General features: G+C 43.9%; 1 pseudogene; it reads left to right on the forward strand.

Moving 5' to 3' along the window:
* Positions 1–863: 863 nt before the first annotated feature.
* Positions 864–2,077, forward strand: LOC147885879 ((R)-mandelonitrile beta-glucosyltransferase-like; annotated as a pseudogene).
* Positions 2,078–10,621: the final 8,544 nt, after the last annotated feature.

Raw genomic sequence — 10,621 nt, forward strand, 5'->3', positions numbered from 1 at the left:
CACAGTTAAAAAACCTGATGGGAGAGTTGAGGTAACAAGTGGGTGCTCCACCTCATTGTTTGAACCATTGAATAAAGAAATAGAGAAGTCAAGCCACTTCCAATATTCTATTGCCCTCCACCAGCCAATATTCTATTGGGTTTTATTCACCTTATTCTTCCATGTCACCAGCCCAAGGCCTCCCAGGGCCCTTTTTGAGTCCAAAATTTTTGTAATGCTAAGGGTTACTCTCAAGTCGCAAGTATTGATATTTCGAGACTTTTTTCCCTATCATCAAACTCAAAACCATCTGAGTGCTCCTAGCTTATGCAACATAATCAGATTTGGACATCCATGAAATGGATGTAAAGACTGCATTTCTTCATGAGTATCCATGGCGATACTCATGAAGCAATATACATGTTGCAACCCCTAGGATACATTGATAATGTTAGTCCACACCAAGTTTGCAAATTGCATAAATCCATTTATGGACTCAAACACACATCTCAACCCTGGTTTGAAAAGAGCGACAATAATTTGCCTTCACTCGGGTTCACTTCCTCAATAACCGATTCTAATTTCTACATTCTTCAACATCCCTCTGACCTCCTCATGCTAGCTCCCTATGTCACTCTTCTCCAATAGTCCATCTACTCTTCAAATCATCAAGGACCAACTACATTCGATTTTTGATATGGTCGATCTCGGTGAAGTAGGATATTGTTTGGGCATGGGGGTATATCAGAACCTCTCCTGTGGAACTATTCATTCGTCACGTCAACACAAATATATCAATGATATGCTGGCCAGTTCGTATGCTTAGTTGCAACTAGTCGTTTACCTGTGGCTTTGCCACAAAGGTCTCTAACAACAACCACACTATGGGTGCAGCTTCACATGCCAAACCTCATGCCGCCGTCATCCCTTTCCCTGCCCAAGGCCACATTGCTCCCATGATGCACTTGTGCACAAAACTCGTTGCTGAGGGATTCACTATAACTTTCGTTAATACCCAACATAGCCAGACCTGGTTCGATCCTTCTTTTCGTTGCGAGAATTCTTGGAAGAGCTCGTCACAAGTTTGATGCTGCAAGACCCTTCCGTTAACTGTATGATTTCGGACCTTCATCTTTACTTTACACAAGACGTTGCAACAATGCTTGGATTGCCTAGACACTCCTTCTGGACGGTGTCTGCCGGTACCCTTGCATCCATCATGGCCGTAAAGCAAGGATTTCGGACTCCCAAGGGCCTGCGTCGATCTGTTGTTATTTATGAGAGCATAGATCTCAACGATTTTGAGAGCAGTCGATGATCATAATGCATGGCGAGTTAAAGATTTTTTTGGTGTTCTATTTATGCTTGTTCTCAGAATGGACGCCTTCGAACATGAATAAATCTATCACTTGGGTTCCCGGAGTTCCGCCTCTCAAACCCACGGAATTGAATACATTTCTACAGTACTTTGATCCTGAAGATTTCATGTATGATGTGTTCCTTCAATGTTACAAGAAAAGGTGCTTCGCTTCTAAGAAGTCCATTGCTTCGTTGCAAGCATCCTCCAGTCTCCAACCGGAAATCATTGCGCATCTAAAAAAGTCACAGCTCGATCATATAGGCTCCTGCGGTGGGTAAAGGAAAGGTGGCCAATTTGTAAACGGGAGGTGCTAGTTGCAAAAGGCTACTTGCATGAGGATGCCCCGACAAAGGGCCTCGCCGTCATCTCTCCTGCATTTAGAACAAACGAAGGTGAAGATCTGCTATTCGATTCAAAAGCTGTGTTATGGGCTGTGTTGTTTGGCGATTCCGACACCAACGTCAGCTTGGACACTCCTTGGACAGGGACCAATGCGAGCTTCTGTCACTTGTGTCGCCACAGAAGAAGGCTTATATTTTCAATTCCTTCAAGGCCGTTACAGAGAGAGGTGCGGCCGCGATATGGAGGGATCCTGAGAATGTGAGCAACGACGAAGATGCTCGAAACATGCTCTTGCAAGTGGAGTATGGCGAAGTGAATCTTGAGAATGTGAGCAACGACGAAGATGCTCAAACATTCTCTTGCAAGTGGAGTATGGCGAAGCGACATTGGGGTTGATTGGTGAAGCTTCTGATCAATGTTCTGGAGATGAATGAAGAGATACGAGGAATGAAATGGTTGGTGACAGAAATCTAAACGGTGACTTGTCCCGCGCGCAACATTCAATGCATCCGATGGAGTAGATTCAATTGCAATAATCCCACGGTCCCCAATTCTCCTATCGTCCTCCCCCAAAGCTGTCGTTAAGAGAGAAAAAGATTCAGTTGGAACCCAGAGCCTCTATCCCTCCTCATGTGGCGCTTCTCAATTTCCTTACCGTAGTTTGGTTGGGAGTCTTTTGTACACTATCGTTTGTTGCCGCCCACACATTACCTTCCCTGTCATTCTTCTCTCTCAATACAACGCGCAATGCCATCCCACCGCTACTCAGGAGTGATGTTGGTGCCCCAATTCGCGTCAGCATATGCATGAAGCTGAAGACCACGTGTAGAAGTTCGTTAGGACAAAAGGCCAAATGTGGAAGTCCCTTGAAGGTATCAAAGCACACTTCTAAGAAGCTTTCACCACCGGTCGCTCTGTCACTGGATGTTGTTTCCTTCTCAATGGCACAGAAATTAGAAACCGCAAAAGGTGGTCGCTTTATCTTCCACGGAGGCAGAATACATAGCAGCTTCCATAGCTGCTAGAGAAATTGTTTGGTTGCGCAGGTTTCTGATTGACATTCCATGCCTTGATCCGGCCGATCCGACCCGTCTGTGGTGTGACAATCAAAGCAACATTGCACCCCTGTTCTTCACTCTCTTATAGAGCACTTCGTTGTGTATTACTACTACATTCAGGACTTGGTTATGCCTTCATTTTTCCTATTTGCCAACAGCGGATATGTGAGGAGACATCTTTACCAAGCCTTTGGCTCGACCTCGTTTCTCCCCTATTCTTTCTGAGCTCAACTAGGGGGTTCACCCCTATTCTTCTCAAGGTGTCACATAAACGAATCAAGTTTGGGTATTGGTTGAGGGGGGATATTGAGTCATCCACGACCCACACACTAGATGGTAAGCACATGCACTAGACTGTAAAGCACATGAATGTAAAGATTATGCATGGTGTGCATTACCATCCGTCGTGAATTGTTTGAATGCCATTGATTGCAATTGTTGTATAGAATTACTATGCAATACAAGCAAAGCACGATGTCTTGCTTTTGCAATTCCTGCCTTTAGTTTTCACGTCTGTGATTATCATACTGCACTTCCCAGACTACATCCCCGTACGTGGCCTTGCCACCGCTTCCAAACTACTGTGAGTATTCACGAAACACAGCATCAGCAGTACAGTGACGCTCTTCGCCTTTTACGGATGTGGTTCTCGAAAAGCAAGTTGTTATCCTAGTGAAAGAAACTGTTCATGGAGTGATGGGCTGCGTCTGCCTGGAACGTATCCAGGTAGTTTGGGCAGCAAGCATCGAGATGCTCGGTAAGGTGTTCATCTCGATCCGCCGTTGCTGAAGCTACTTCTTCAAGATGCCTCATCAACGAGTTCAGCCGCTCTTGTTTTGCCTCCGCACACGCAAGACGGGCTTTCAGAACGCTCAGCTGCCGTTGTATGCTTCTTTCCTTTCTGTACGTCTCCTTGATCTCCCTGTTGACGACCTGGTCCTGCTGCTGAACATGGGCGATGAATATTTTCGTCTGATACTTAGGTTGAACAGCATGGAGTCTTTCTCTCGGTAGATACAAGTGCTCTTGCTCGGGACTGGAGGGCAGCTTGAGTCTTATATAAGACTGTATTTCTTGTCTGAGGAAGAAAGCCTGCTGCATGGCGGTCGTATCAGCAGACAGGTCTCCTGCCGTTGAGGTACGAAAGAAGGGGGTCTGAGGGTACTGCTTTCGGTGAAAAGCCATCTGACCTTGGAAATCAGACTGCTAAAAGCGAGCATGTGAAGCCAAAGCCAAGACACATACGTTTGGAGGATTTTGAAGCATGGAACTGACGCAGAAAAGAGAGGCAATCAAGGATTGAAGCTTGAGCGTGTAACTGACGCAGAGAGAGGAAATGAAGGGTGGCGCGAGCAGCGGGTAAGGATTCGAGCTGCCATAGAAGTTTATACTCTAATAGCAGCATATTTTGCTACTAGCCAACGGATGCAATAGACACGGGTGCAGACGGAATACCCAGACATGGAGAAAAAACAGAAGATCCTGAAATTAAACTGCTGCTTTAGACGCCTGCAAATCATGTTGTGTAGGGGACAAGAAGCTTGTGTGAATCCGATCGGACGAAAATGCCGGGCAAGTTTGTCGATTATTCCAATAGACAAGGACCTTTGAGCAGAAGGGGGGTGCCTTTGCGAGGTCCGAAGAAGCTGGTTACAAGCTGAAAAGAGAGCAAAAGAATAAGAAAAACAATGCAAATTAGGGTGCAAATAAGAAGGAAGAGAGTCCAAGGGAAGACAAAGGAAAAGTGAAGATCGAGGAGATCAATGCAGTCACACATGATAGTGACAATGACGTTCTCTTCATGTCTAGTTTATCTGCAGAGTTGCTTACCACTTCAGATGATGCATATTCCCAGGATTGGATTTTGGATTCTGGTGCTTCATTCCATGTTACTCCCCATAGGGAATGGTTCTCCACTTATGACAGTGGAAAGATAGGTTGTGTGCATCTTGGAAATGACTGTGCATGTAACATAGTGGGAGTAGGTGACATAAAGTTTTCTTTTGTAAATGGGTCTGCATTTATTTTGAAACATGTGAGACATGTGCCTAAGTTGACCAAGAGTCTTATTTCAGTGGGTCAACTAGACGATGCTAGTTTTCACACCACTTTTGGCTTTCAGAGTTGAAAATTTCAGAAGGACTGTATGCTTTTGGCCAGGGGTGCCAAGTGTGGGACTTTGTATCCCTTACATGTATCAGGGGTATTTGATCATGTTTTTGCAATAATCGAGCAGCCAAGCACTTCTTTGTGGCATTGCAGGTTGGGCCATATGAGCCAGAATGGAATGAAACTCTTATGCCGTTTGGGTTATGTACCGCATTTGAGTTTCTTTGATTTTGAATTTTGTGAGCACTGTCTCTATGGGAAGCAGACTAAATCAGCCCATGAAAGAAGGGGAAAGAAATAGTTTAAAAAGTTTGATTTGGTGCATTCAGACGTATGTGGTCCCATGCCTACACGGTCATTAGGCGGGGCTGAATACTATGTGACATTCATTAATGATGCAGCTAGGAAAGTGTCGGCTTATGCTATAGCTCGGAAGAGTGATGTGTTCTAGGTATTTCAGAAATGGCTGGCCTTGGTTGAGAATCAGTCAGGTAGAACGCTGAAATGCCTACGGACTGACAATGGTGGAGAGTATCTCTCTCATGACTTTCAGCATTTTTGTGATACACATGGGATTAAGAGGGAGCTCACATCCCCTCATACTCCAGAGCAAAATCCAGTTGCAGAAAAGATGAATCATACCATTCAAGAAAGGTTGCAATGCATGCTTTCCAATGCAATTCTTTCTAGTGGTTTTTGGGCTGAGGCAATGAAGACTACAGTGCATGTGATCAATAGATCACCTAGTAAGAGTTTGGATGGTGGTATTCCTGAAGAGGCATGGAGTGGCAAGAAGCCCTCTTACTCTCATTTGCGTATATTTGGGTGTGAGGCATATGCACATGTGCCAAAGAGCTTCGAAAGAAGCTAGATCCTAAGTCTTAGGAAATGCATCTTTCTGGGTTATGGTGAAAGTGGAGAGATGGGCTATCGTCTCTAGGATCCAGAAGCAAAGAAGATCATACGCAGCCATGATGTAGTCTTTAATGAGAAGAAGATGCATAAGGAAATGAGGAGAATCACTTTCCAGGATGTGAATCCACCTACATATGTTGATAGACAACAAGCTGTCCATGCACCAAATGTGCAAGAATGGTACGACCAAGTACTCCCACAGGTATACAATCAAGGGTAGATGATGGATCATCTATTGGTGAAAATGATGAGCCAAATGTGGCTGATATGCAAGTGGGACAACAAGCTAAAATGCCCTTGAGAAGATCATCTAGAGTGTCTAGGCCGCCTGATAGGTTTTCTAGGGGTAGCCTATGTGATGCTTACTGATTGCAGGGAGCCTTCTTGCTACAGAGAGGCTATGATGCGCGAGGATCAATGCAAGTGGGAGTATGCTATGCAATCAAAGATGAGTTCACTAATGAAGAATAAGACTTGGGACTTGGTTTCTTTGCCACATGGAAAGAAAGTATTGCCATGTAAATGGATCTACAAGATGGTCACAGGTGATGATGTGCCTAGGTACAAGGCCCATTTGGTCGCTAAAGGGTTTAAGCAAGAGAAGGGTGTGGACTTTGATAAGATATTATCTCCAGTTGTGAAGATGACCACACTTAGATGCATGCTTAGACTAGTGGCAGTAGAGGATATGGAGCTTATGCAAATGGATATCAAGACAGCTTTCTTGCATGGGGATTTGCATGAGGAAATTTACATGGTGCAACTGGAAGGCTTTGAAGAAAAGGGCAAAGAGCATTTAGTTTGCAAGCTGAAGAAGAGTCTCTATAGTCTTACGCAAGCACCCAGAGAATGATATCAGAAGTTTGATGCTTTCATCCGGTCCCACGGTTTTAGGAGTGAAATTGATCATTGCCTCTACACTAAAAGGGCTAAGGATAATAGCCTGATAATCCTGGCACTATATGTGGATGATGTGCTATTGGCTAGCAAGAATGCTTATGAGCTAGATGCATTAGAAGCAGGTTTGGTCATTATGAGTTTTTGGTAATGCCCTTCGGACTTACCAATGCTCCAGCGACCTTCGTCATGCTTATGAACAATTTACTACGTCCGTATATCGAAAAGTTCGTAGTACATTTTATTGACGATATCCTGATATTCAGTAAAAGTATTACTGAGCATCGTGAAGCATTGCCATGTAAATGGGTCTACAAAATGAAGGTCACAGGTGATGATGTGCCTAGGTACAAGGCCCGTTTGGCTGCTAAAGGGTTCAAGCAAGAGAAGGGTGTGGACTTTGATGAGATATTCTCTCCGGTTGTGAAGATGACCACACTTAGATGCATGCTTAGACTAGTGGCATCAGAGGATATGGAGCTTATGCAGATGGATGTCAAGACAGCTTTCTTGCATGGGGATTTGCATGAGGAAATTTACATGGTGTAGCCGGAAGGCTTTGAAGAAAAATGCAAAGAGCATTTAGTTTGCACGATGAAGAAGAGTCTCTATGGTCTTAAGCAAGCACCTAGAGAATGGTATCAGAAGTTTGATGCTTTCATTCGGTCCCAGGGTTTTAGGAGTGAAATTGATCACTGCCTCTACAGTAAGAGGGCTAAGGATAATAGCCTGATAATCTTGGCACTATATGTGGATGATATGCTATTGGCTAGCAAGAATACTTATGAGCTAGATGCATTAAAGGCCAAGTTGCATGAGGCCTTTGATATGAAGGATTTGGGACTTGCAGGTCATATTCTTGCTATGCGCATCACGCGTGATCGAAGTAGGAATCTCCTTTGGCTTTCACAAAAAGAGTATGTTACAAAAGTATTGCAGCATTTCAATATGGAGGGGGGGAAGGCAGTGAGTACTCCATTGCCTCCATATGTGAAACTGAGTCATACAGATAGTCCCAAATCAGATGAGGAAAGGGCCATGATGGCCAAGGTTCCTTATGCATCAGTAGTTGGGAGTCTTATGTATGCTATGATAGCTACTAGACCAAACATTGCATTTGTAGTGGGAGTTGTTAGCCAGTATATGGCTAATCCAGGAAAGAGGCATTAGGAGGCAGTTAAGTGCATCATGATGTACATGAAGTGTACCAAGGAGATGTGCATCTGCTTTGGTAGAGGAGACATGCATGTACTTGGGTACACAAATTCAGACTATGTAGGGCATGTGGATAGGGCATGTGGATAGTAGGAGATCCACTTTTGGTTATGTGTTCACCTTTGCAGATGGTGCACTGTCGTGGATGTCTCGTGCACAGAAGTGCATTGCTTTGTCTACTACAGAGGCTGAGTATGTTGCAGCCACAGAGGGTTGCAAGGAGGCTATATGGCTTGATCGGCTAGTGGGAGATTTGGGGATTCATACAGGTGTACCAACATTGCATAGTGATTCCATGAGTACTACTCAGCTAGCATGGAATCTGGTCTTTCATGCAAAGACCAAACACATTGAGGTCAGGTACCATTTCATCAAGGAGGTACTTGAGGACAAGCGCATAGAGCTTGTCAAGGTTCATACAGATGACAACTCTACAAATATGCTAACGAAGAGAGATACCTAGTCAGCGGTTTGAGTATCATCATCTATTGATGGGCATTGGATAGTATGCTCACTGGTTGTTCTTCCTTAAAGGCACATTATCCTTTAAGTACAAGGTTGTGGGGGTTAAAGGTCACTGTGCCTTTACCCCGATTATGTACAATACTCAAACACATATATAAATGAATGAAAAAGAATATTAGGGTGTTCTTCACCCACCAAAACTTGTGTGGCTCTCTATTTCTCTCTCTCCCTCTTCCATTCTTGCTTTCGTTGAGAGCACTCTCATTAGTTACAAATCAATCATCTCTTGGATCCCATGCATATCTTCAAGAATGTGGGGGCTACTATTTGGGCACACTTGGTTGGCTCCAAAGACTCAAGAGGAGTGTAAGAAGACTTGCGCGCTATGAATAGAATGCCTCGTTTGTGGCCCCAAGTGCATGCTCATAAATTTATCCTCCCAAAAGCAACATGGATCCTCTCCAAGAGAGAGGAGGCAGTGGTCAAGGTAGACAGTGCCTCTTTTTGAACACCGATAGGGTATATGCATTGCTTGAAAGGAGCATTTTCAAAGGACAATAAGCTTAGTGGGCTCAAGTTCCATGATTGGCACAAGGTCTTACAGGTATTCTAAGTTGTAGGATTAGTGTACCGATAATTGTGATGTGTTAGTGTAATTATGATTATGTTATATTATTGACATGACTTCTTTGTTGCTTGGACAGTTCATCCTCCCAATTACAATGAAAACGTGCTTACTAGAAGATGTTAGAAATGCTATATTCAAGATCAGTGGTATTGTGAGGTATGCTTACTATCAAATTGCATTGATTGCATTTTCTTCAATTTAAGTTGAATAATATGTAGACTAATTATGAATATATCTTACATGAGCATGTGAAATAGGTGGATATCTCAAAAAGAGATCTGCATATCGAGCATTGAGAGGTCTAGGGTGGACTCCATTGAAGTTGTATGCTTGCCTGAGAAAAACTTTCCCTCAAGCATTATGACAACTCAAGTGCACTTGCTTGTGCCCATAGTTGATGAGGTGGCCATTGCAGGTACCGTTGATAGTCGGTGGATGTTTTTTCTCGAGTGGTTTATATGATAGAGGGGATATCAAGATGCCACTACCAATGCCGGATCCAATTGATCCAAATGGATCTAGCAAAGAAGATGAAGATCACAATATGAGCCAAGAGGAAGATGCGCATAATGACATCATACGGGAGGAAGATGGAGATCATGATATTAAGGAAGAAGATGACGATCATCAAGAATCACTAGACTTTATTGAAGAAGTCTTAGGTGAACATGCTATGCTAGAGTACGATGATGATATAGGAGATCAACCCAGTATAGAGTTGGAGATAGACTTGTTTAACGCGCTAGACTTGGCTAAAGTCATCGATGTAAATGCTCTTCATTGATTTTTTTCATCTCAAACTTGGACATGAATATATGAGCTTCAAACTTGATGTACATGCTCTTGTATTCTTTCAAAGAGGTTTGAACATATTATAAAATTGGGGAGAGACCAAAGGAGTATCATAGACTTGAGATATGGGGCTTGATTTATGTGGAAAAATCAGGCAAAGGGTTGTCACACACAATTGAGAGTGCGTAACCGCCTAGCCCACATGGGAGACTTTTCCACACACACCATGCATGTGGGAGGATCCATTTATTAGGAGAGACCCCCTCTCTTGGCTATAAAAGGAAGCGGTTATTCCTTGATGAGACACGCTCGTTCTTGTAAAGCCACCTAGCTAATACTTTGATATTTCCCTCTCATCCTTCCTTTTAAATAAAGCATGGTCCTCTTCCCTTGATGTCACCATCTTTAAATTCCTCCTCCCCTCATGTACATGCTTCTCTTCCCCCTCTCCCTTTCCCCTTGTGCCATAGTCTCCCTCTTCATTCCCTCCCCTTCTAATCCCTTTTCTCCTCCCATGATAATGTTTTGCCCTCACGTTCTCCTTTCCCCTATGGCCCTTGAGCGTCGCCATGCTTAGTGTCTAGCCTCTTGTCTTGATTTCTTTTCTGGCTAATAGGAATGGTGTGGCTGCCGGGATACGAGCCCAAGTCTCCATGGCTAGTGGTGTAAAAACTGTGTACCTTCCCTGTCCCTGCGGCTGCAAAACCTCCCTGCTTCCGCACTTTCAGACTGCCTGCTTTTTGCTCATGGTTTCTATGTGTATTCTGGTCGGCAAATCTTTTGCTCGTACCGGTCGCATCTGCAGAACTATAACATCTGTGCCCCTTTTGAGTTCCTACGCGCACATTTGATTCGCACATC

Source organism: Dipteris shenzhenensis, chromosome 25 (assembly GCF_047967505.1).
Source record: "Dipteris shenzhenensis isolate YYH24624 ecotype China chromosome 25, Dip_SZ_1.0, whole genome shotgun sequence".
Taxonomy (NCBI): Eukaryota; Viridiplantae; Streptophyta; class Polypodiopsida; order Gleicheniales; family Dipteridaceae; genus Dipteris; species Dipteris shenzhenensis.